This window comes from Scyliorhinus torazame, chromosome 18, assembly GCF_047496885.1.
Source record: "Scyliorhinus torazame isolate Kashiwa2021f chromosome 18, sScyTor2.1, whole genome shotgun sequence".
Taxonomy (NCBI): Eukaryota; Metazoa; Chordata; class Chondrichthyes; order Carcharhiniformes; family Scyliorhinidae; genus Scyliorhinus; species Scyliorhinus torazame.
Genome location: NC_092724.1, coordinates 5,679,808 through 5,706,696, shown reverse-complemented (window position 1 = coordinate 5,706,696; position 26,889 = coordinate 5,679,808). Strand labels below are relative to the sequence as shown.

Genomic DNA, 26,889 nt, shown 5'->3' with positions numbered 1-26,889 from the left:
GACTGTAACTGTTTACAATGCCAAAAATACCTTAATAAAATTTTTTATTAAAAAAAAAATTAATAAAAAGCAAAGAGTGGGGATAGGTGTTTATCTGGTTGGCAATCAGTAGCTAGTGGTATCCCTCAGGGATCAGTGTTGGGCCCACAACTGTTCACAATTTACATAGATGATTAGGAGTTGGGGACCAAGTGCAATATGTCCAAGTTTGCAACGACACTAAGATGAGTGGTAAAGCAAAAAGTGCAGAGGACACGGAAGTCTGCAGAGGGATTTGGATAGATTAAGTGAATGGGTTAGGGTCTGACAGATGGAATACAATGTTGACAAATGTGAGGTTATCCATTTTGGTAGGAATAACAGAAAAAGGGATTATTATTTAAATGGTAAAATATTAAAACATGCTGCTGCGCAGAGAGACCTGGGTGTGCTAATGCGTGAGTCGCAAAAAGTTGGTTTACAGGTGCAACAGGTGATTAAGAAGGCAAATGGAGTTTTGTCCTTCATTGCTAGAGGGATGGAGTTTAAGACTAGGGAGGTTATGCTGCAATTGTATAAGGTGTTAGTGAGGCCACACCTGGAATATTGTGTTCAGTTTTGGTCTCCTTACCTGAGAAAGGACGTACTGGCACTGGAGGGTGTCCAGAGGAGATTCACTAGGTTAATCCCAGAGCTGAAGGGGTTGGATTACGAGGAGAGGTTGAGTAGACTGGGACTGTACTCATTGGAATTTGGGGGGGGATCTTATAGAAACATATAAAATTATGAAGGGAATAGATAGGATAGATGCAAGCAGGTTGTTTCCACTGGCGGGTGAAAGCAGAACTGGGGGCATAGCCTCAAAATAAGGGGAAGTAGATTGAGGACTGAGCTGAGGACGAACTTCTTCACCCAAAGGGTTGTGAATCTATGGAATTCCTTGCTCAGTGAAGCAGTTGAGGCTCCTTCATTATATGTTTTGAAGATAAAGATAGATAGTTTTTAGAAGAATAAAGGGATTAAGGGTTGTGGTGTTCGGGCCGGAAAGTGGAGATGAGTCCACAAAAGATCAGCCATATCTCATTGAATGGCGGAGCAGGCTCGAGGGGCCAGATGGTCTACTCCTGCTCCTAGTTCTTATGTTCTTATTTCCAGAAGGCATTTGATAATATTAATCACTTATTGTCATAAGCAGGCTTCATTGAAGTTACTATGACAAGCCCCTAAGCGCCACGAAATGGGCATCTCCCTGAACAAAGAACAAAGAAATGTACAGCACAGGAACAGGCCCTTCGGCCCTCCAAGCCCGTGCCGACCATGCTGCCCGACTAAACTACAATCTTCTACACTTCCTGGGTCCGTATCCCTCTATTCCCATCCTATTCATGTATTTGTCAAGATGCCCCTTAAATGTCACTATCGTCCCTGCTTCCACCACCTCCTCCGGTAGCGGGTTCCAGGCACCCACTACCCTCTGCGTAAAAAACTTGCCTCGTACATCTACTCTAAACCTTGCCCCTCTCACCTTAAACCTATGCCCCCTAGTAATTGACCCCTCTACCCTGGGGAAAAGCCTCTGACTATCCACTCTGTCTATGCCCCTCATAATTTTGTATACCTCTATCAGGTCTCCCCTCAACCTTCTTCGTTCCAGTGAGAACAAACCGAGTTTATTCAACAGCTCCTCATAGCTAATGCCCTCCATACCAGGCAACATTCTGGTAAATCTCTTCTGCACCCTCTCTAAAGCCTCCACATCCTTCTGGTAGTGTGGCGACCAGAATTGAACACTATACTCCAAGTGTGGCCTAACTAAGGTTCTATACAGCTGCAACATGACTTGCCAATTCTTATACTCAATGCCCCGGCCAATGAAGGCAAGCATGCCGTATGCCTTCTTGACTACCTTCTCCACCTGTGTTGCCCCTTTCAATGACCTGTGGACCTGTACTCCTAGATCTCTTTGACTTTCAATACTCTTGAGGGTTCTACCATTCACTGTATATTCCCTACCTGCATTAGACCTTCCAAAATGCATTACCTCACATTTGTCCGGATTAAACTCCATCTGCCATCTCTCCGCCCAAGTCTCCAAACAATCTAAATCCTGCTGTATCCTCTGACAGTCCTCATCGCTATCCGCAATTCCACCAACCTTTGTGTCGTCTGCAAACTTACTAATCAGACCAGTTACATTTTCCTCCAAATCATTTATATATACTACAAAGAGCAAAGGTCCCAGCACTGATCCCTGTGGAACACCACTGGTCACAGCCCTCCAATGAGAAAAGCATCCTTCCATTGCTACTCTCTGCCTTCTATGGCCTAGCCAGTTCTGTATCCACCTTGCCAGCTCACCCCTGATCCCGTGTGACTTCACCTTTTGTACTAGTCTACCATGAGGGACCTTGTCAAAGGCCTTACTGAAGTCCATATAGACAACATCCACTGCCCTACCTGCATCAATCATCTTAGTGACCTCCTCGAAAAACTCTATCAAGTTAGTGAGACACGACCTCCCCTTCACAAAACCGTGCTGCCTCTCACTAATACGTCCATTTGCTTCCAAATGGGAGTAGATCCTGTCTCGAAGAATTCTCTCCAGTAATTTCCCGACCACTGAAGTAAGGCTCACCGGCCTGTAGTTCCCTGGATTATCCTTGCTACCCTTCTTAAACAGAGGAACACCATTGGCTATTCTCCAGTCCTCCGGGACATCCCCTGAAGATAGCGAGGATCCAAAGATTTCTGTCAAGGCCTCAGCAATTTCCTCTCCAGCCTCCTTTAGTATTCTGGGGTAGATCCCATCAGGCCCCGGGGACTTATCTACCTTAATATTTTTTAAGACACCCAACACCTCGTCTTTTTGGATCTCAATGTGACCCAGGCTATCTACACACCCTTCTCCAAACTCAACATCTACCAATTTCTTCTCTTTGGTGAATACTGATGCAAAGTATTAATTTAGTACCTCGCCCATTTCCTCTGGCTCCACACATAGATTCCCTTGCCTATCCTTCAGTGGGCCAACCATTTCCCTGGCTACCCTCTTGCTTTTTATGTACATGTAAAAAGCCTTGGGATTTTCCTTAACCCTATTTGCCAATGACTTTTCGTGACCCCTTCTAGCCCTCCTGACTCCTTGCTTAAGTTCCTTCCTACTTTCCTTATATTCCACGCAGGCTTCTCTGTTCCCAGCCTTTTAGCCCTGACAAATGCCTCCTTTTTCTTTTTGACGAGGCCTACAATATCTCTCGTCATCCAAGGTTCCCGAAAATTGCCGTATTTACTGCCGTATTTATCCTTCTTCCTCACAGGAACATGCCGGTCCTGAATTCCTTTCAACTGCCACTTGAAAGCCTCCCACATGTCAGATGTTGATTTGCCCTCAAACATCCGCCCCCAATCTATGTTCTTCAGTTCCCACCTAATATTGTTATAATTAGCCTTCCCCCAATTTAGCACATTCATCCTAGGACCACTCTTATCCTTGTCCACCAGTACTTTAAAACTTACTGAATTGTGGTCACTGTTACCAAAATGCTCCCCTACTGAAACATCTGGTTGCGATACTTTCTCCAGGACCCTCACGTAGTGGCTCCCCAGGACATCACAGAACGCCCTGAAGAACTCCATGGTCAGCCTGTCCAACCCTGGGGTTTTGTACCTGAACAGGCTGTCGAGGGCACTGGTCAGCTCCTCCAGACTTATAGGGACGTCAAGCCTCCGGGCCGACCTGTGAGAGATCCTCCCACAAAACTCTATAAGCATCCTCGCTGAACTGATCCAGGGAGAAAAGGGTGCTATTGAAGCTTTGGATTTGGGCCCTGACCTCCTCCGGACGAGTGACCTGTCATCAGCAGGCAGCGTAAGGAGCTGCTGACGGACCCCATGCCTTTTTTCCAGAGTTGAAGAAGGGGGAGCCATGGTCCATGTCCGTGAGGATCTGGATCCGCGACATGTACGTGCCGCGGGACCCGACAAGTTGCAGGTCCAGCAGCCCGCCTTTCTCTCTGTACACCAGCCGCATGGCCGGGCCCTCATCGAGCTGACCGAGGTGTGACTCTAGGTCGAGCACCTCCTACAATTCCTCGACCCTAGATTTCTGCCTCTTTGTCGACCTCTTGCATACACCTGACAGAAGGTACGCACATCAGTCTTGTCCAGATTCGACTATAGCCTGAAGGAGGTGAAGCCTCCCTGCTTCCTTCTCCAGCCGATCCAGAAGTGACAAAACAAGCCCAGGAACCGCTCGTCCTCCAGCAGCAGGTTGATAAAGTGCCAGTACAGGGCAGCACTGTGGCGCAGTGGTTAGTACTGCTGCCTCATTGCGCCGAGGTCCCAGGTTCGATCCCGGCTCTGGGTCACTGTGTGGAGTTGGCACATTCTCTCCGTGTCTGCGTGGGTTACGCCCCCACAACCCAAAGATGTGTAGGGTAGGTGGATTGGCCACGCTAAATTGCCCCTGAATTGGAAAAAATGAATTGGGTACTCTAAATTTATTTTTTGTAAAGTGCCAGTACGAGGATCACGACTGAGCACAAGACAGGGCAAGCCTCACCCACACCAGACGGTGGTCCGAGCACGGAGGCCGTCAGGACGCGGGGCAGGTATGCCCTGGAAATGTAGAGGCAGTCAATTCTGGACACTCCGGCCCCAGGCCTCACAAAGGTGAAGACACTGAGTCAGGATGGTGAGTCCGCCAGACATCCAGCAAATCAAAGAACCCGACCAGGTTCCTTAATTTCACCACTGGTTTTTGGTTTAAATTTTAGAGTACCCAATTAATTTTTTACAATTAAGGGGCAATTTAGCGTGGCCAATCTACCTAGCCTGCACATTTTTGGGTTGTGGGGGCGAAATCCACGCAAACACGGGGAGAATGTGCAAACTCCACACGGACAGTGACCCAGAGCCGTGATCGAACCTGGGACCTTGGCGCCGTGAGGCAGCAGGGCTAACCCACTGCACCACCGTGCTCCAACTGCACCTCAGTTTTAAAGAATCGTCCCTTTAGACTGAGATAGTGTCCTCTGGTTCTAGTTTTTCCTACAATCCTTTCCACATCCACTCTATCCAGGCCTCGCAGTATCCTGTAAGTTTCAATAAGATCCCCCCTCATCCTTCTAAATTCCGAGTACAGACTCAGAGTCCTCAAACGTTCCTCATACGACAAGTTCTTCATTCCAGGGATCATTCTTGTGAACCTCCTCTGGACCCTTTCCAAGGCCAGCACATCCTTCCTTCGATACGGGGCCCAAAACTGCTCACAATACTCCAAATGGGGTCTGACCAGAGCCTTATACAGCCTCAGAAGTATCACAATATGCACTCATGTTCATAATAAGATACAGACAGGCAGTGATGGACACACACAGGAACCAATCACCACACAGAATACAGAACAACCAATCACCAGGCAGGACACTACAGGGTACATTACCAGTATAAAACACACGAGGCAGGAAGGCTCGGCCTCTTTGTACTGGTGATAGCTGTAGCAGCAGTCAGAGTGCAATGTACAGTCAGCACCTACTACAGATGGCACAGGGCAAGTCTGGGCAAGCCAGATCAAGGTTAGCAAGCTTAGATTGATAGAGTGTCGACTCACAGCGAACTATGTGCATTACTCAGCAAGTTCAATAAAACAGTGTTGAACCATCAACAGCGTTGGAAGCCTGTTTTCAAGTGATACTGCATCGAGTTGCAGTCTGTGTTAATCCAACACAGATAACACATCATGGTACCAGGAAACTATCAACTCTAACGGACCTACCTCGAGTAAATCTGAAACGACCGGAAAAGCAAGCAGCAACCAGCCAGCGGTACGGAAAAGATCCAGGCCCCCCCGGATCTCCGGCAACCTCGGCGCCAACTGGAAAGTCTTCATAGAGAAGTTCCTCCTACACCTCGCAGCATCCGACCTTGAAGAAGCATCAGATGCCAGGAAAATCGCGCTGCTCCTGGCGACGGCGATGGATCACGCCATCCACATCTTTAACTCGCTCATGTTTGCCCAAGGAGAAGATAAAGCAAAGTTCCAGATCATTCTGTAAAAATTCAACAGCCACTGTGAAGTCGAGGTGAATGAGAGCTTTGAACGGTACATCTTCCAACAGAGGCTTCAGGGTAAGGACAAACCTTTTCACTCCTTTTTGACCCATCTCCGCATCTTAGCGCAGTCATGTAACTATGACTCGACCTTTGACTCCATGATACGGGATCAGATGGTTTTCGGGGTTCATTCCGACTCCCTGTGGGAGCAGCTCCTTAAAATCAAACGTATGACCCTCCCAATCGCCATCGAAACGTGCGTTGCCCATGAACATGCCAGAAATCGATACTCCCACATCAAGGCGACAGAAACAGCAAAACTAACCTCCCACGAGGCAGAAACTGTACAGGCCATCGCTAGGCTGCAGGGCCTGAACATTGAAGAGAGTGGCCGTTTCGCAGGCTTCAGTCACCGTTTTGTGGGCTTTCCACGGGGCCCCGCGCAGGCGCACCGCGACTGGGAGGACAATGCGGCCGAAAACCCTACTGCGCATGTGCGAACGTCGGCTGACCGCACTGCGAATGCGTGAAGGCGCATGGAATGCACTGACGTCAGCGTCATGATGTGCTGAAATTGTGGCTCCGCCCACTTAAAGCGGCAATGCCCAGCCAAAGGAAGGCGATGTCTCCAGTGTGGAAAGCCTGGCCATTATGCGGCCTTATGCAGGTCCGCTTCACCGGTCAAAACCCAGCGATCCCAGCAGCAACGCAGACCTGTCCACTGCATACAGCAAGGCATACAGGACTTCGATCCCGAAAGCCCAACGGACCCAAATGATGACTGCCTCGAGTCTCCATATCAGGTGGGCATTATCACCACACATGAGAATGTCACCTCCACTAATGCAAAGTGCCTCTCAATCCAAAGTGTGGATTCTGATGACAAATGGCGCGCTGTCGTTAAAGTGAATCAGTGCAGAATCCAATTCAAGCTGGACACTGGCACGTCTGCAAACCTCACATCCCGGGCAGACCTCGACAGCATCTGAGACCAACCCAAAATTCTTCCACCAGCCTGCCAGCTCTTTGATTACAATGGCAATGCCATAGCTGCTCGTGGATCAAGTCATCTAGTTGTATCCCACAAGGCAATCACGGCGACAAGATTCGAGATTGTCAGGCCTGACAAGGCATCCCTGCTCGGTGCCCGTGCATGTAAACTCCTTAATCTGGTACAGCGAATCCATGCCATGTCCTCTGCACCTGCGACTGCCTCATCTCATGTTAATCTACAAGCTGACATAGACGACATCCTCACGCAATATCCCGATGTGTTCGATGGGATGGGCACGCTCCCGTATCGCTACGAAATACTACTCAAGCCAGATGCCACCCCAGTCATTCACGCACCACGCCGGGTGCTGGCTCCTCTAAAGGATCACTTAAAAGCGCTGCTACAAGAGCTCCAAAGCCAGGGCATCATCTCAAGGGTCACAGAACCAACAGACTGGGTCAGCTCCATGGTCTGCGTGAAGAAGCCCTCAGGCGAAATATGAATCTGTTTCAATCCCAAAGATCTCAATCGCAACATCATGAGGGAGCTCTACCCGATCCCGAAGCGGGAAGAATTAACCTCTGAGATGGCACACTCCAAATTCTTTACCAAGCTGGACGCCTCACGTGGATTCTGGCAAATACAACTGGATGACTCCAGCAGGAAGCTCTGCACGTTTAACACTCTGTTCGGCAGATACTGTTACAACCGCATGCCTTTCAGTATCATTTCAGCCTCCGAGGTCTTTCACCGCGTAATGGAGCAAATGATGGAGGGCATTGAGGGTGTGCGAGTCTATGTGGATGACGTGATAATCTGGTCCACGGCCCCCGAGGAGCACATAGATCGGCTCAAACAGGTCTTTAAAAGGGTCCACGAGAATGGCTTCAAGCTAAACAGGGCCAAGTGTTCATTTGGTCTGTCTTCAATCAAATTCTTGGGCGACCAAATATCCCAGCAGGGTGTGCAACCTGATTCCGACAAAGTTAAGGCAATCAGTGCCATGAAGACCCCAGAGGACAAAAAGGCAGTACTACGCTTCCTGGGGATGGGCACACAGCAGCCCTCCGGCATCTAGTAAAAAAGACAACAGTATTCCAGTGGACACCAACACATCAAGCGGAGTGGATGGAGCTCGGGGCAAAGCTCACCACGGCCCCAGTCCTGACGTCCTTTGACCCGACCAAGGAAATGAAAATATCCACGGACGCAAGCCAGGACGGCATTGGAGTGGTGCTCCTCCAGAAAGATGACTCCTCGTCCTGGGCTCCAGTGGCATACGCATCTAGGGCCATGACTCCGATCGAGCAAAGGTACCCACAGATTGAGAAGTCTCCTAACAGGAATCGTTAAATTCCACGATTATGTATACGGGCTGCCAAAGTTGACGGTGGAAACAGACCACAGACTCTTAGTCCACATCATCCAGAAGGACTTAAACGACATGACGCCCCGGCTACAGCGCATTCTCCTGCGACTCCGCCTATATGATTTCGACCTCGTCTACACACCGGGCAAGGAGCTGATAATCGCGAATGCCCTATCCAGATCCATCACCACGCCCTGCGAACATGTAGACTTCATTCGCCAAATCGAGACACAGGTGCAGATGTGCGCCAGCAACTTCCCGGCCACTGATGAACGTGTCGTCCAGATACAAGCAGAAACTGCCAAAGACCCTCTGCTGCAAAGGGTAATGCACCACCTCGCAAATGGGTGGCGCAAGGGGCAATGCCCCCAGTTTTTTAATGTCAAGGACGATTTGACGGTTGTTGAAGGGATCATTCTGAAACTGGATCGAATTGTTATCCCCCACAGCATGCAGGGCATGGTGCTCAAGCAGATCCATGAGGGTCACCTTGGAGTTGAGAAATGCCAACGCAGAGCTCGACAGGCAGTTTACTGGTCTGGGATCAGCCAGGACATCTCCAATATGGTCCTCAATTGCACCACGTGCCAGAGATTCCAATCATCTCAGCCCAAGGAGACGCTCCAACAACATGAGCTCGAGACCTCTCCGTGGTCCAAGGTGGGAATAGACCTCTTTCACGCAAATGGGCGTGACTATGTACTTCTGATCGATTACTTTTTGAACTACCCAGACGGTGTGAAGCTGTCGGACCTCACGTCAAAATCAGTCATCAAAGGCCTGCAAGGAGACTTTTGCCAGGCACAGTATACCACTCACAGTGACAACGGTCCATGTTTCCACAGCCAAGAATGGTCCAACTTTGCACAATCCTACCACTTCAAACATGTCACATCCATTCCCCACTACCCGCAGTCAAACGGGAAGGTGGAAAAAGGGGTCCACATTGTCAAGCAGCTGCTCCGCAAGGTTGCAGACTCTGCATCTGATTTCAACCTTGCACTGTTGGCATACAGGGCAACCCCCCTGTCGACTGGTCTGTCTCCGGCTCAACTACTCATGAATCGCAACCTGCGGACAACCATTCCAGCCATCCACTTCCAGACCTTGATCACCTCCCGGTGCTAAGAAAAGTGCAGCGACTCAGGGACCAGCAGAAGATCACATATGATGCTCATGCCACTGATTTGCCTGTGTTGGCTCCAGAAGATGTTGTTCGCATCAAACTGCCTGAGGGAGGTTGATCAGCCCCAGCTGTTGTTCTACAACAGGCACACACATTTATACGCCATCCTCAGCAGGCAGGGATTTACCCATGTACCTCTAGTACAGAAGTCTTACTGGACTACATCTAATATACATCTAATACAGTTAGTGGCGACTACCATACATTTCAAACTAGGAGCCCGCCTATCTGGCAGCAATCCCGCCTGTCGAGACGCCGGCGGCCACCTCTGAGGCGGTCGACACAAATCCGCCGCCCACCACAAAGACTGGACTTATCGACTTTAACTGTGTAAATTTTGTTCGCCTTGTTCTGTATATGCACGATAGACACCTTCCCATGTATATATGTTCACTCACTCACCATTTTGCACATAAGTCACACATGTAAATACAAGCACACAGCCACAAGCATCCAAAATTTATTTAAAAAGGGGAGATGTCATAATATGCACCCATGTTCATAATGAGATACAGACAGGCAGTGATGGACACACACAGGAACCAATCACCACACAGAATACAGAACAACCAATCACCAGGCAGGACACTACAGGGTACATTACCAGTATAAAACACACGGGGCAGGAAGGCTCGGCCTCTTCGTACTGGTGATAGCTGTAGCAGCAGTCAGGGTGCAATGTACAGTCAGCACCGACTACAGGTGGCACAGGGCAAGTCTGGGCAAGCCAGACCAAGCTTAGATTGATAGAGTGTCGACTCACAGCGAACTATGTGCATTACTCAGCAAGTTCAATAAAACAGTGTTGAACCATCTACAGCGTTGGAAGCCTGTTTTCAAGTGATACTGCATCGAGTTGCAGTCTGTGTTAATCCAATTAAGATAATATATCAAGAAGTACATCCCTGGCCTTGTATTCTAGCCCTCTCGACATGAATGCTAACATTGCATTTGCCTTCCTAACTGCGACTGAACCTGCACGTTAACCTTAAGAGAATCTTGAAAAAGCACTCCCAAGCCCCTTTGTGCTTCTGATTTCCTAAGCATTTCCCCATTTAGAAAATAGTCTATGCCTAAATTCCTCCTTCCAAAGTGCATAACCTCACACTTTTCCTCATTGTATTCAATCTACCACTTCTTTGCCCACTCTCTTAGCCTGTCCAACTCCTTCTGCAGCCCCACTGCTTCCTCAAAGCTACCTGTCCCTCTACAGATCTTTGTACCATCTGAAAACTGAGCAACAGTGCCTTCAGTTCCTTCTCCCAGATCATTATTGTATATTGTGAAGAGTTGTGATCCCAGCACAGACCCCTGAGGCACACCACTAGTCACCAGCTGCCATCCTGAAAAAGACCCCTTTATCCCCACTCTCGGCCTTCTGCCAGTCAGCCAATCCTCTATCCATGCCAGGATCTTATCCTTAACACCATGGGCTCTTATCTTATTTAACAGTCTCCTATGCGGCACCTTGTCAGAGGCCTTCTGGAAATCTAAATAAATCACGTCCACTGGTTCTCCTTTGTCTAACCTCCTTGTTACCTCCTCAAAGAACTCTTAACGGATTTGTCAGACTTAAAAAAAAAAAATTTAGAGTACCCAATTCATTTTCTTTCAATTAAGGGGCAATTTAGTGTGGCCAATCAACCTACCCTGCACATCTTTGGGTTGTGGGGTCGAAACCCATGCAGACACGGGGAGAATGTGCAAACTCCACACGGACAGTGACCCAGGGCCGGGATCGAACCTGGGACCTCGGTGCCGTGAGGCAGCAGTGCTACCACTGTGCCACCGTGCTGCCCCAGATTTGTCAGACAGGATCTCCCCTTGACGAAGCCGTGCTGACTCAGTCCTATTTTATCATGCACTTCCAAGTACTCCGCATTCTCATCTTTAATACTGGACTCTAAAACCATTGACCGAAGTCAGGCTAACCAGCCTATAATTTCCCGTCTTCTGCCTCCTTCCCTTCTGAAAGAGCGGTGTTACATTAGCCACTTTCCAGTCCTCTGGGACCCTCCCTGCCTCCAGTGATTCCTGAAAGATCACCACTAATGCCTCCACAATCTCCTCAGCTTTTAGAACCCTGGGGTGTAGTCCATCCGGCCCAGGTGATTTATCCACCTTCAGATCTTTCAGTTTCCCCAGAACCTTTTCCTTAGTGATGGCCACTACACTTACCTGTGCCCCCTGATACTCTTAGAGCTCTGGCATCCCACTGGTGTCTTCCATTGTGAATACTGATGCAAGGTAACTATTCAGTTCCTCTGCCATTTCTTTGTTTCCTATTATAACTCTCCAGTCACATTTTCCAGTGGCCCAATGTCTATTTTTGCCTCTCTCTTACCTTTTATGTATTGAAAAAAACACTTCCTATCTTCTTTTATATTACTAGCCAGCTTGCAGTCATATTTTATCTTCTCCTCCCTCATTGCCTTTTTAATTGTCCTCTGCTCGCTTTTAAAGGCTTCCCAATCCTCTGGTTTCCCATTAATCCATTAATTCCACTTTGAATTATTTTTCTTTTGCTTTAATGCTATTCTTGACTTCCCTCGTCAGCCATGGGTGCCTTGACCTCCCCTTCGCATGTTTCCTCCTTGGGATGATGCACTCAGCCGCGGCGGCGGTGTCAAGATGAGTGAACACTTGCTCGAAGAAAGCCGTCTGCTCCTGGCCAGCCTGGGGAGCGTAGACATTCACAAAGTGAAGTACCTCGCCGCCCTCGTGGACCGTCAGGTGCAGCAACCGGTCTGGCACTGGCTCCTTGACCCCCAAGGTCTCCGGCTGAAAATGTGGGGCCAATAAGATAGCCAACCCGCCTAAACGTCAGGTTAGGTGACTCATGTAGACACCCCTCCTCGCCCCTCCAGGAGCCACGTGGCTTCGTCTCCCGGAGCGGTGTGGGTTTCTTGCAGGAAGCACGCCGCATACTTTCCGTTCCGGAGGACCGAGAAGTTCTGGAATCTGTCGAGCGTGTCCCTACTGCTGTTGATGTTGAGGCTTGCTATGGTCACCTCCATGTCAGCAGTAAAGTGCCACCTTCACAGTCATCTTTTTAGTGCTCGGAGGGAGCAGAGGAGTGCGTGCCCCTCCTCTCCCACTGGAGTCCGGCGAGGAAAGATTTCAGCCAGCACTGCTCAGTCGCTTCAGCCTCTTTAACGTAGGTGCGGGAAGACAATGAGCAGCGCCATGTCACCACAGGTCGAGGGCTACTCGGTAGTCTAGCACAATTGTGTCCACTGCCTCACTACAGGTGGACTGAAAATCAACCCCGTGCCCCCCACTGAGCAGCTGTCCTCCAGGCAGCTTTCTGGGACCGAGTCCCTTGCCACATTGAGTGTGGCGGACGGCACGGACCCACCAACCATCCCTGGGTCTGGCTTGACCCCAACCCCCCGGATCATTGGCAGACGGGCTCTTCGCAGGCTCCTCTCGGGGAGCTGGGTCAGAGGGAGGTGGTGGCTCAGACCCCCGCTCCTCTTGTGACGCCCGGTCACTAGCCAGATCCAGGAATAATTCTGGAAAAGCTCTGCAATGCTGATGGAAGCACGGCTTCGGAGGCTGGGGCCTGAGGTCAGGGCGCTACTGCAGACCTCTGGCGTCGTGAAAATGAACGCCTCCTAGGTGCAAAATTGCACCCGGTGGAACGAGCCCGAGGCGTCCTGCTCGGTGGGACTGCGATAGCTCTTTCCATCTTCTTGCAGGGGCAAGGTGTGACATTGAGGAGCAGAGGTCGGGGCACCACCCTCTCCGCACCTGGGGGGTGGGGGGAGTCATGATGTTCTTATCCCCTCCCACCTCCAAGGAGTGGTGCCGCTTACAGGTGGACGGCTTGTGCTGAGGAAACCTTCATCCTCAAATCGACCCCCCCTTCCCTCGACAGCTTAGCACTTAACCCTCAGTTTCCGGGTTAGCAACCTGAAAGGTGGCGGGATTGTGGGAGCATTGGAGCTGAAGAGGACCCGCATAGGTGACTCTGGACTGCCAAGGGAAGAGCGAGGTGGAACAATATACCACCAGAAAGATATGCGAAGGAACAAGGGAAGGAAGGGAAGAGAAGAGACAGCAAGGAACACGGCGGGAGGAGGATTGCAGCACAGGAGAGTTGGGCTCCGTGGTTGGATTGGAGCCTGAGGTGGGAGACTCCTGTGAAGCTGGAGGATGGGAGGATAGTTGACCATAAGCAGATCTTCAGCCCGCAAGGGGGCTCAGCAAAAACACAGCCTGTGCTCCAACCCTAGGACGACCACACTGATGTAAGTAGGTGTAGGTTTGCGAGGTCTTCAGCCCAAGTAGGGCTCAGCAAAAACAAATGACCGTGCTCCGACCCTGGAACGGCCACACCGATGGAATCCGACTTCCTCCCTGCCAAAAGATGCTGCTGGTGTCTGGTGTCTTCAGCCCGAGAGGGGCTCAGCAAACACACTGTCCACTGGATCCCCAGTCCTGGAACAAGCACATCTGATGGAAGAAGGAAGGCTTCGTCCTTGCTGAAGGCTGATGTTAATTGGGAGAACCGGGTTGGGCAGGGCCCTCAGCTCGGGAGGGGCCCAGTAAACAAGCAGCCCAAAGAGCTCTGCTCCCACCTTGGTGTTGGAGTCGCCTTCTTGTCTTCCTCTCCTTCCTTCCTCACCTCCTTCCAGTCAGCTCAGCAGCAACAAACCCTGGGATCAGGCAGCAAACTGAGCAGCAGCAACACAGAGCGAGAGAGAGAGCAGCAACAGCAGCAGCCATTCTCCAACACAACAACTCTAAAGTCTGTACTGGGAGTGCCTGCTTCGGATTGGCCACGCTAAATTGTCCCTTGATGTCAAAAGTGATTGTGTGGGATTACGGGGATAAGGTCGGGGTGTGGACCGAGGTAGGATACTCTTTCCGAGGATCGGTGCAGACTCGATGGGGTGAATGGCCTTCCTCAGCACTGTAGAGATTCTACAATGCTATAATTTGGGTGAAGGGACTGATGGTATGGTTGCTAAATTTGCTGAAGATACAAAGATAGGTAGGAAAGCAAATTGTGAACAGGATGTAAGGAGGCTAAAAGGGACAGATAGGTTAAGAACATAGAACATAGAACATACAGCACAGAACAGGCCCTTCGGCCCACGATGTTGTGCCGAACCTTTGTCCTAGATTAATCATAGATTATCATCGAATTTGCAGTGCAGAAGGAGGCCATTCGGCCCTTTGAGTCTGCACCGGCTCCTGGAAAGAGCACCCTACCCAAACTCAACACCTCCACCCAACACCAAGGGCAATTTTGGACATTAAGGGCAATTTATCATTGGCCAATTCACCTAACCTGCACATCTTTGGACTGTGGGAGGAAACCGGAGCACCCGGAGGAAACCCACGCAGACACGGGGAGGACGTGCAGACTCCGCACAGACAGTGACCCAAGCCGGAATCGAACCTGGGACCCTGGAGCTGTGAAGCAATGGTGCTATCCACAATGCTACCGTGCTGCCCACGGTTAAGGCTCTAACTGAAAACTGGCATGTAGCCCTCCAGTTGCATGGCCCAGTTTTCACTCCAGATCTTGAGTCTTAATCAGTGGGTGGGGCTATGATATAAGTCTGGCAGGCCAGAGATTGCTTGCCGGATCCACAGATTCTGTTAGGAACCAAAGATCAACTCCCCCCACCATTGAGCATCCACACAATCATCGGGGCTCTCCTCACCCCCGCCCCCCACTGCAGAGGTTTTGCCGCTGTTCCCCCTCCATTAGTTTCCGCTCCCCCCACAGTGCCTTCAAGTTCCGTACTCACTGGCGGCTCCCCCATCCTGTGCCTGCAGCTTCCCTCCTTAATGACCTTGGCACTCACCACACATAACAGTACCCCCCCCCCCCCCCCCCCGACCCCATGTGGCTCCCAAGAGGGACTGTCCCTGGCACTGCCCTATAGTGCTGCCCCTTTGGCACAGGTTGGCACTACCAGCATGTGCTAAGGGGCACTGCCCAGTCATATCCCTCTCCCTGGGGGGCTATACTTAACTTTGTGACCCCGGGGAGGGATCCTCTCGACTGAATCTTGTTTATCAAAACCTTTGTAAATCTCGCCAACCAGATATCACATCGGAATGGTATGAATACTCAGTGAGGGGGGTCATTTGGCAGGGGGCTGGGTAATTACAATCAAATATATTCATAAACATTAAAATTAGGTTCTTGCCCTTTGTGGGTGTGAACATTGTGACATCACCGGCGAGGTGTGTGGAAAATCGGGAAACGCATCTCTTCCGAGAGAATCACATTTCCTGATTCTCTAATGAAGGCTCAAACCGGCCGTCGTAATGTGGGCAAATGTGAAATTGTCTGTTTTGGCAGGAAAATAAAAAATCATCTTAATGAACCGGTCAGTGATTGCCGAGCTCTGAGGTGCAGAGGGATCTGAGTGCCCGAGTGCATGAATCACAAAGGGTACAGCGAGAGGAAAGTTAATATAATGTTATCATTTGCTGTGAGGGGAAAGTTTGGAGAGGTTAGGTTTGTATCCATTAGAGTTTAGAAGAGTAAGAGACGACTTGATCAAAACCTTTAAGACCCCTTGTCGGAGAATCTTGAACTAGAGGGCACTTTTTAAAAATAAGGGGTCCCACATTTAAGATACAAATGAGGAAAAATCCTTTCTCTGAGGGTCATGAGTCTCTGGAATTCTTTTCCTCAAAATGCAGTGGAAGCAGCGTCTTTGAATATTCTTAAGGCCAAGCTAGAAAGGTTATCAGGGGCTGGCAGGAACGTTGGGTAAGGTTACAATAAGATCAGCCATCTTATTGAATGACGGAGCAAGTTCAAGGGGCTGAGTGGCCTACTCCTAATTCGTATGTTTGTAAGTAGTTTTGAAGCATAGTTACTATTGTAATACAGAAATTGTGGCAGCTCATTTGGACACAGCAAGCTCGCAGAAACAGCAGTGTGATCATGACCAGATCACCTGTTTTAGTTATATCGGTTGAGGGAATCCATATTGGCCAGGACATCAGGAGGAACCCCTTTGCTCTTCTTCAAAATAATGTCATGAGATAATTTACAAAAGCAGATGGGGCGAATTCATCATCCAGGTTCAACCCACAGGTGAGAGAACCGGCGGGAGAGCCATGCTATCTCTAAGAGAACCCCAACCCTATTTAGGTCTAAGCAGATAATGTGGGGAGTGACGGGTCTCCCACAGAATTTATTCCTCAGTTGATCAGAAATCCCACCCCTGAGAGCTGCTGGCCAATCAGAGGCCAGTAACTCTACATTACAGATAGCGCCTTTGGTTCAGTGGCTGTTGCCAATAATTCAACTGAGGCCTTTGCTGAGGATCATCAGTGGATCCTTGAGAACAGTGTTGGGCGGGTTGAGGTCGTGGGGAGGGTCTCATCAGAGAAATTGGCGGGGGGGGGGCGCGGTGGACTGGATGAAAGAGCAGGAGGTGTCTCTTAGCAGGTGTTCCCCTCTCGATGCCAGGTCCCTCGATCAGGCATTAACTGCCTTCGAAAGAGCGACCCCTGGGAGGCTACTGACAGAATGGCCTTCAGGAGAGCATGGGAAATTTGCATGAGTTTGGGAGAATCCCTCAGCCACAGTTAAATCTGGTGTGCTCAGGGATAATGACCTTTAAGTGGCTCGATAATGAGACTAATTAGCTAGCGGGTGGGTTCCCCACATTGGTCCATTCCCCGTTGCTGACCAAATGGAGGTCAGTTTCCTTTCTGGCGGGAATGGGACTCACGCCATCCCCGAACGGGTCCACCTGCCACTTTGTCCATCCTGGCAGACTCCATTAAATCCAGTCTCGACTTTTAACATCTCATCTGAAAGATAGTCCACCTGATGGTGCCACACTCCCTCAGTAGTGCACGATTGTCAGCCTAGATTTGTGTTCAAGCCTATGGAATTGGATGTACTTTTCATCAGACTGAAACGGCATGTCCATTTCTCTCCACAGATGCTGCCATGGACTGGCTAGGATATTTCCAAAGGACAGTTAGCACAGATATAATGGGTAACTTGATTCTCCATTGCACTTTCTGAACTACTACTTGGATCCCACAATATATTAAGTCTCAATTATTGCTTAAATAAAATCACAACTGTTACCAGTATGGAGTACTGAATCATTGATCATGCAATTAGGGATTTGAAATTTTTCTTACATACCTGATGTCGAACAAACAATCGTGCAGGGCTACCTGATTACAGAGATTGAAACCGGGTTTGAGCTGTGTAAGATGTAGGTAAAGACATCCCTGCCAATGTCTGCAATCCTGTAGCCATTTAATGCTCTTTGGATGGTTGGAGGTGGGACTTAATTATCCCCTCACTCATGAGGGTGTTCCACCTCCACCTAATTGTCTGGCAATCTCCAGGTTCTAAGTGCCGTAAGCCCAGGATTTGTGGGGGCGTCATGGTGGGGACAGGAGGGTTGGCTCCCAGGTGGGAGAAGGTGGTCTAGAGGACCTGATTGGTTAGGCCAGATGGCCTGCCGTTTTGCCTGCTTGTACATCTGGTTCAGTTTCTTCATCTGCATTTGAGTTGCCAACTGTGGAATTGAGGGTCATTATTTCTTCCTGGTACCTTTGTGTTGTCTCTGAAATTCATTTGATCAGATCTCGCACAGCTTGGTTCACTGAAGACTCCAGTTTATCACTTTCCAGGTACAGGATCCACCTTGCCAGGCACTACCTGTCCTCTCCTTACTCCCAGAGGCCAACTTACTCTGATCTGACACACTGTCTGTCCTTCTAACAGTAAGTATCCAAGGCCTTGATGGTCTGAGGAGTATTAGCCCGTCAGACAACTCATGCTAACTGATATGGGCCCATAGAGTATAAAGGTTCACTGGTGTAAAGTTTATTGTCTACCTAAGCATTTCAATAGTGGTGTCTTTTAGCTGGTTTAGCTCAGCTGGCTAGTCAGCTGGTTCGTGACGCAGAGCGAAGCCATCAGCGCGAGTTCAATTCCCGTACTGGCTGACGTCATTCATGAAGGCCCGCCTTCTCAAACTTGCCCCTTGCCTGAGGTGTGGTAGGCCTCAAGTTAAACCACCACCAGTCAGCTCCCCCACTCAAAGGGGAAAGCAATCTTTTGTCATCTGGAACTGTGGCGACTTCACCTTATCTTAAGTCTGGAATAGTTATAATCCCTTTTAATCAATTGTATTTCATTTCCCCTAATAAAACAGACAGTTGTTAATGCATGAGAACATTGGGTGTGTAATTGGTAACTCATAGTCACACAGGATTGTGCATGCAAATGTGTCTTCTGTTCGCTAGGAAAAGGGGGTGTTTGGATCTTTTGTTCGATATGAAAAGGGGGATGATTGGGTTTTGAAATGTAATCAGTCTGATGTGACATCTGGCTTTCTGTAGTCATGTCACTGGGCCAGGAGGCTGTCTCTCTGGAAGCCGTTACGCTGAGCAGTTCAATAAAGACCTCTCACTGAGAAGCACTGAAGAAGCATAGCTGTCCTTAAACTCAAAACAAATTATACAACATTATAATGGCCATGGGAGTCTATTGAAACCATTCTCTTTGTGGCGGGTCATGCATGGAAGTATGTGTGTAATGGAAATGAATGAATGAACAAACAAACACATAGTTGAATCACTGGTGTGGGAGCAGCGCCCAGTTCTGAGAAAAATGCCAGGTTTACATACAATTCCAGTTTTCCAACAGCCGGATTTTGGATAATGCACTTGTGCTTGTCTATCTATCCAAAGGTATTGTTGCTTCAGATGTCACACTTCAAAGTGTCAAAAGAATGGAAAAGGGAAGGTACATCATGCTGAGTTCCTGTTTGGAATCATTTGTAACCTGCAAACATCCCTTTCCACAGCAATCTTTCCCAAGCATTTCCAGTAATTGGATTTTGTTGTTATAAAGGCTCAGTTAGCTCAGAGGAAGGGCGGCAGCACTTTAATAGCAGTATTGTACATGATGCGATATGGCATTCCAAAACAACATTCCCACCTGAATTTCCACGAGCCATGTGAGATCTGCTCATGCATGCAACATTATACTGACTGAGCTGAATTAATGTAGTTTGGAGCACTACATATTAGCCGTTAGTAGAGGTGGAAGATGACTGATAAGTCAATATGAATTTGGAAATTTCCAGAGAAAAAAAGAGAGCAAGGAACATCTTAAAATGGTCAAGTAACAATGCAGCTTTTGAAAAAGAAGCCAAGGATTCTAGTCTCTCAGCACAGTTACCAATGTCAGACAAATCCAATGAGATAGATTGCAAATGAATAAGAGTGTTTTCTTTCAGTCCCTTAGAAATGGGTTAGATGAAAGTAAGCGAGACTTGGCAGGTGAGTGGAATATTTAACTTTAACTATGACTGGATGCAGATGAATGTTTGGCACACTTGTATATCTGTACATTTTTGTGATTCAGTAAAAGAAGTCCTTTGATTACTTTACATCAAGGAGTAAGACATATTGAAGACAAAAGGGTCCTTGAAACGAATACCAAGCACAAATTTTAGCAATGCGGCAGGCCAAACTGGAATGGTCTCAGTCAGAATGTTCGTACCTTTAACTGCATCTAATTTACCAGTCAAAAGATCCAGGCATCATCTCAGCTTCTTCAAAGATTATATCTAGCACTGAGGAACGTCACATCCTTTTCAACTACAGGTACTATCTTAAAGCCTTACTTTCATGATCAAGTCGGAATGCATCGGTAGATGAGAAAGATCAAGTATCAAAAAGACAATTGAAGCCTCCTTCCATTTCATGTCCCAAAATGTAAAAATATCCTCTCATCAACTTACCAGAGTTAATTGAGTGATTCTTGATCAGGCTACAAAGAGTGGCAGTGGACAATAAAATCTTTATTCAGTATTTTTTTTTAAAAATTTAAAAAATTTTTATTAAAGGTTTTCATAATATATCAATAACAAAATGAGAAAGAAAAAAGAACCCAACAGAGTTAAGTACAAAACACAATCTAAAAAAGCAACCCCCCAAACCCCTCCCCCCGTACATAAATAATAAATTCACATTAACACTCCGACTTAACACAAGTATATACACCCCCTCAGACCCTCCAGTGTAAATAACATAAACAAAAATAAAGTAAACCACCCCCCCCCCCACCCCCGCGAGCTGCTGCTGCCATTGACCAATGTCTATTGTTCTGCCTGAAAGTCTAAGAGCAGTTGCCACCGCCTAAAGAACCCTTGTACCGACACTCTCAAGGCGAATTTCACCCTCTCCAATTTAATGAACCCTACCATATCGCTGATCCAGGATTCCACGCTTGGGAGCCTCGCATCTTTCCACTGAAGGAGAATCCTTCGCCGGGCTACCAGGGACGCAAAGGCCAGAATTCCGGCCTCTTTCGCCTCCTGCACTCCCGGCTCCTCTGCCACCCCAAATATTGCGAGCCCCCAGCCCGGTCTGACCCTGGAGCCTACCACCCTCGACACCGTCCTCGCTACGCCCTTCCAAAATTCCTCCAGCGCTGGGCATGTCCACAACATATGGGTGTGATTTGCTGGGCTCCCTGAGCACCTAACACACCTGTCCTCACCCCCAAAGAACCGGCTCATCCTTGTCCTGGTCATGTGTGCCCTGTGCAGCACCTTAAACTGTATGAGGCTGAGCCTCGCGCACGAAGAGGAAGAATTCACCCTCCCTAGGGCATCTGCCCACGCCCCCTCTTCGATCTCCTCTCCCAACTCCTCCTCCCTCTTACCTTTCAACTCCACCACCGAGGCCTCCTCCTCCTGCATCACCTGGTAAGTTTCCGAGATCTTCCCCACTCCCACCCACCCCCCCGAGAGCACCCTGTCCTGTGTGTGGCAGTAGCTGCGGGAATTCCACCACCTGCCGTCTGGCAAACGCCCTTACCTGTAAGTACCTGAAGGTGTTCCCCAGGGGAGCCCGTATTTCTCCTCCAGCTCACCCAAGCTCGCGAACTTCCCGTCCACAAACAGGTCCCCCAACTTTCGTATCCCTACCCTGTGCCACCCCGAAAACCCTCCACCTGTTCTTCCTGGGGCGAACCGGTGGTTCCCCCGTAATGGGGTCCAAGCCGAGGCCCAACTTCCCCCCTATGCCGCCTCCACTGCCCCCAAATTTTGAGGGCCGCCACCACCACTGGGCACGTGGTATACCTCCTTGGAGGGAGCGGCGGCGGCGCCGTTGCCAGCGCCCCCAGACTCGTACCCACACAGGACGCCGTCTCCAGCCTCTTCCATGCAGCCCCCTCCCCCTCCATCACCCACTTGCGCACCATCGTCGCATTGGCGGCCCAGTAGTACCCACAGAGGTTGGGCAGCGCCAGCCCCCCTATCTCTACTCCGCTCCAGGAACACCCTCGGAGTCCCTCGCGCCCACACAAACCCCATTATACTCCTGTTAACCCGCCTGAAAAAAGCCTTCGGGATAAACACGGGGAGGCACTGGAACAGGAACAAAAACCTTGGGAGCACCGTCATTTTGATTGACTGCACCATACCCGCCAAGGACAGCGGCAGCGCGTCCCACCTCTTGAACTCCTCCTCCATTTGCTCCACCAGCCTTGTAAAGTTAAGCCGATGCAGGGCCCCCCAGCTCCTGGCCACCTGGACCCCCAAATATCTGAAGCTCCTCTCGCCCTTTTTAGTGGGAACTCGCCAATCCCCCTCTCCTGGTCCCCGAGCTGAACTATGAACAGCTCGCTCTTCCCCATATTGAGCTTGTACCCCGAAAAGTCCCCGAATTCCCTAAGGATCCTCATTACCTCTGGCATTCCTCCCACCGGGTCCGCCACATACAGCAACAGGTCGTCCGCATAAAGCGACACGCTATGCTTCTCCTCACCCCGCACCAACCCCCTCCAGTTCCTCGACTCTCAGTGCCATAGCCAGGGGTTCAATCGCCAGTGCGAAGAGTAGGGGGGACAGGGGACACCCCTGTCCCGTCCCATGGTGCAACCAAAAGTACTCGGACCTCCTCCTATTTGTGGCCACACTCGCCATCGGGACCTCATACAACAGCCTAACCCACCTGACAAACCCCTCCCCAAACCCGAACCTCTTCAGCACCTCCCACAGGTACCCCCACTCTACCCTATCGAAGGCTTTCTCAGCGTCCATCGCCACCACTATCTCCGCCTCCCCCTCCCTCGCCGGCATCATGATAACGTTCAAAAGCCTCCGCACATTCGCGTTCAACTGTCTCCCCTTCACAAACCCCGTCAGGTCTTCATGGATGATCTGCGGCACACAATCCTCAATCCTCGTGGCTAAGACCTTCGCCAGCACCTTGGCATCTACATTTAGCAAGGAAATCGGTCTGTAAGACCCACATTGCAGGGGATCCTTGTACCGCTTCAGGATCAAAGAGATCAGTGCCCGGGACATCGTTGGGGGTAAAGCCCCCCCCTCCCTTGCCTCATTAAAGGTCCTAACTAACCGGGCCCAACAGGTCCATATATTTTCTATAGAACTCGACCGGGAAACCGTCCGGCCTCGGTGCCTTCCCCGCCTGCACGCTTCCTATCCCTTTGATCAGCTCCTCTAGCCCAATCGGGGCCCCCAGTCCCGCCACCAGTCCCTCTTCCACCTTTGGAAACCTCAATTGGTCCAGGAAACAGCCCATCCCTCCCTCCTCCCGTGGGGGCTCGGATCGGTACAATTCCTCGTAGAAGTCCCTGAAGATCCCATTGATGCCAACCCCACTCCGCACCCGCTCCCTCCCCTGTCCTTAACTCCTCCGATCTCCCTAACTGCGTCCCGCTTCCGAAGCTGATGCGCCAGCATCCGGCTTGCCTTTTCCCCATACTCGTAGACCGTCCCCGGGGCCTTCCTCCACTGCACCTCCGCCTTCCTGGTAGTCACCAGGTCAAATTCGGCCTGGAGGCTGTGCCTCTTCCTCAACAATCCTTCCTCAGGCTCTTCTGCATACCTCCTGTCTACCCTCACCATCTCCCCCACCAGCCTCTCCCTCTCCCCCCGCTCCCTCCGTTCCTTGTGGGCCCTAATGGAGATCAGCTCTCCCCTCACCACCGCCTTCAGTGCCTCCCATACCATCCCCACTCGGACCTCCCCGTTGGTCTCCAAGTACCTCTCTATACTTCCTCGGACCTGCTTGCTCACCTCCTCGTCCGCCAACAGCCCCACCTCCAAGCGCCACAGCGGGCGCTGGTCCCTCTCCTCCCCCATCTCCAAGTCCACCCAATGTGGGGCATGGTCCGAAATGGCTATTGCCGAATACTCGGTATCTACTCTCGCTATCAGCGCCCTACTCAAAATGAAAAAATCGATTCGAGAATAAGCCTTATGGACATGTGAGAAGAATGAAAATTCCCTAGACCCCGGCCTTGCAAATCACCAAGGGTCCACCCCTCCCATTTGGTCCATAAATCCCCTCAACACTCTAGCCGCCGCCGGCTTCCTACCCGTACTAGACCTGGAGCGATCCAGTGCCGGATCCAACACCGTGTTAAAGTCTCCCCCCATTATCAGGCCCCCCACTTCCAAGACTGGGATCCGACCCAACATACGCCGCATAAAACCCGCATCGTCCCAGTTTGGAGCATACACATTGACCAGTACCACCCTCTCTCCCTGCAACTTACCACTTACCATTATGTACCTACCGCCATTATCTGCCACAATGCTCGACGCCTCGAATGACACCTTCTTTCCCACCAAGATCGCCACCCCTCGACTTTTGGCATCTAGCCCTGAGTGAAACACCTGACCTACCCACCCTTTCCTCAGTCTTACCTGGTCTGCCACCTTCAGGTGTGTCTCCTGGAGCATAACTATATCTGCCTTGAGCCCCTTCAGGTGCGCGAACATGCGGGCCCGCTTAACCGGCCCATTCAGTCCCCTTACATTCCAGGTTATCAGCTGGATCAGGGGGTTACCCACCCCCCTCCCCTGCCGACTAGCCATGACCCCTCCTCGGCCAGCCATGCACCAGCACCCCACACCCGGCCCGTTCCCCACAGTGGCATACCCCCGTCTCGACCCCCCCCCCACTCGCTCCAGCTCCTCCTTGACCTTAGCAGCAGCAACTCGATTCCACCCCCCCACCCCTCCCTGGCTAGGACCCATCCTAGCTGGTTTACTCCCCCCACTGCACTTCCGCAAGCCAGCTGACTCCTGCTGACCCCGGCCACTCCCGCCTCCCCTTCGACTCCTCCCATTGTGTGGCACACCCTCCTCTCCCGCTCCCCATCCACAGGCTCTCCCCCTCCCCCCTCCGTTCTAAGCGCGGGAAACAATCCTCGCTTCCCCGCCCCCCCCCCCAGTCTTCGGCGTGGGAAAAAAGCCCGCGCTATCCACCTACCAGGCCCCGCCACCAACCAAAACAGTGCCCAACCCGCCCCATCCACCCTCCCCAACCCGAAAGAGAAAAACACAGAGAAAAAGAAACCAAAAACAATGCAAAGGCCACCCCCCCCCCCCGAACCAAAAATAGGCATAACATATCCACCGCAGTCCCCAATCGCCCATCCCGACCCTCAGTCTGTGTCCAGCTTCTCGGCCTGAACAAAGGCCCACGCCTCCTCCGGAGACTCAAAATAATGGTGCCGGTCCTTGTAGGTAACCCACAGTCGCGCCGGCTGCAACATGCCAAACTTCACCCCCTTCCTGTGCAGCACCGCCTTTGCTCGATTGTACCCGACCCTCCTCTTTGCCACCTCCGCACTCCAGTCCTGATATATCCGAACCTCCGCGTTCTCCCACCTGCTGCTCCTCGGCCCACCTGAGCACACACTTCCGATCGACGAACCGATGGAACCGCACCAGCACCGCCCGCGGAGGCTCGTTAGCCTTAGGCCTCCTCGCCATCACTCTATGGGCCCCTTCCAGCTCCAGGGGCCCCTGGAAGGACCCCACTCCCATCAGCGAGTTCAACATGGTGACCACATAGGCCCCCACGCCCGGCCCCTCCGGGAGGCCCCGAATCCACAGATTCTTCCGCCTCGACCGATTCTCCATCTCCTCGAACCGCTCCTGCCATTTCTTGTGGAGTGCCTCGTGCGCCTCCACCTTTACTGCCAGGCCTAAGATCTCATCCACATTGTCAGAGATCTTTTGTCGAGCCTCTCGGATCGTCACCCCTGGGCCGTCTGTGTCTCCAGCAGCTTATCAATAGAAGCCTTCATCGGCTCTAGCAGGTCTGTTTTAATCTCTCTGAGGCAGCGCTGGATACCCTCCTGTTGCACCTCCGCCCACTGCCTCCACGCTGCCTGGTCTCTGCCCGCCACCATTTTGTCCTTCTTCCCTCCCTTCTTCTGGTCCACCACCACCTTTTTTGTCCCCCCGCTCCTAGTCAAAGCCATATACTGACGGGGAGCTATTATTAACTCCTTCCCACACCGGGAAACAACGAAAAAGTGCCCTTGGGGGCCCTGAAAAGAGCCCAAAAGTCAGTTTTTGTGGGAGCCGCCGAATGTGCGACTTAGCTCCGCATAACCGCAACCGGAAGTCTCGAGAGGGAATCCTTTTGGCAGTGTTCGGTTCACCAATCTGCCCCAAAAAGTCTGTGGAAACTCCTGAAAAAGGTCTGAGAGTCCGTTCCAGACGGGAGCTGCCGGATGCACGACCTACTCCATGGCCGCCACCGAAAGCCTCGTCCCCGCTTCTTCAATGGCCTTGGTAGATCTTTTCACAGTTGTTCTCTCTGCTGCTAGAATTCACCTTTAATAAAGGCCCTCAAGTCAGCTTGCAGCTTTAAGCTTGCCCTTCCCCCGCCTGCATGCTGGAAGAGGCTTTGTTTATCCTGCAGTTAAAGCCAAATCTTTTACTGTTTCTGCAGGGTCTGGTAACCAAGAGACATACCATTCCTGGGGGACACTGTCGGGGGAATGTTGCTGTCTTCTTCCCACACCGGGAAATGTCAAACAAATGCCGTGGGGGCCCTGTGAAGAGCCCAAAAGTCCCTTCCAAGCGGGAGCTACCGAACATGCGACCTAGCTCTGCATAGCCGCACCCGGAAGTCCTTTATTCAGTATTAAGCGCAACTCCAATATTATTAACGTGAGAAGAATTGAGGTATATGTCATACCCCCTGTAAACTTGATAAATATTTGGAATCATGCTTTCAGAAATGTTGTTGAATCAAGCCTAAATAATAAAGGTTCCATCTATTGTGGCAACTGTTGCTAACTTTTGCCTTAGTTTAATTGCTCTGTTTTATCACCTTTGCTCTTGAGTCGCCAGATATCTTTATGATACCGCCACGTGGTTCAAGTCCGAGTAATGATCAATAATCCAATACACCGCTTAGTAAGATTTAAATCAAAGCACATTTATTATACACAGTAATCACTACTCATGTATAAATTCTACGTCTAAGCTAGTTCTACGACTA

General features: G+C 50.5%; 1 long non-coding RNA gene across 1 annotated transcript; it reads left to right on the top strand.

The window, feature by feature from the left end:
* The first annotated feature begins 17,538 nt into the window (after window positions 1–17,538).
* On the top strand, window positions 17,539–26,564 carry LOC140394767 (uncharacterized). The gene is made up of 3 exons (XR_011935991.1): window positions 17,539–17,570; window positions 19,999–20,208; window positions 26,335–26,564. It is a non-coding gene; the product is annotated as an uncharacterized lncRNA (long non-coding RNA).
* Window positions 26,565–26,889: the final 325 nt, after the last annotated feature.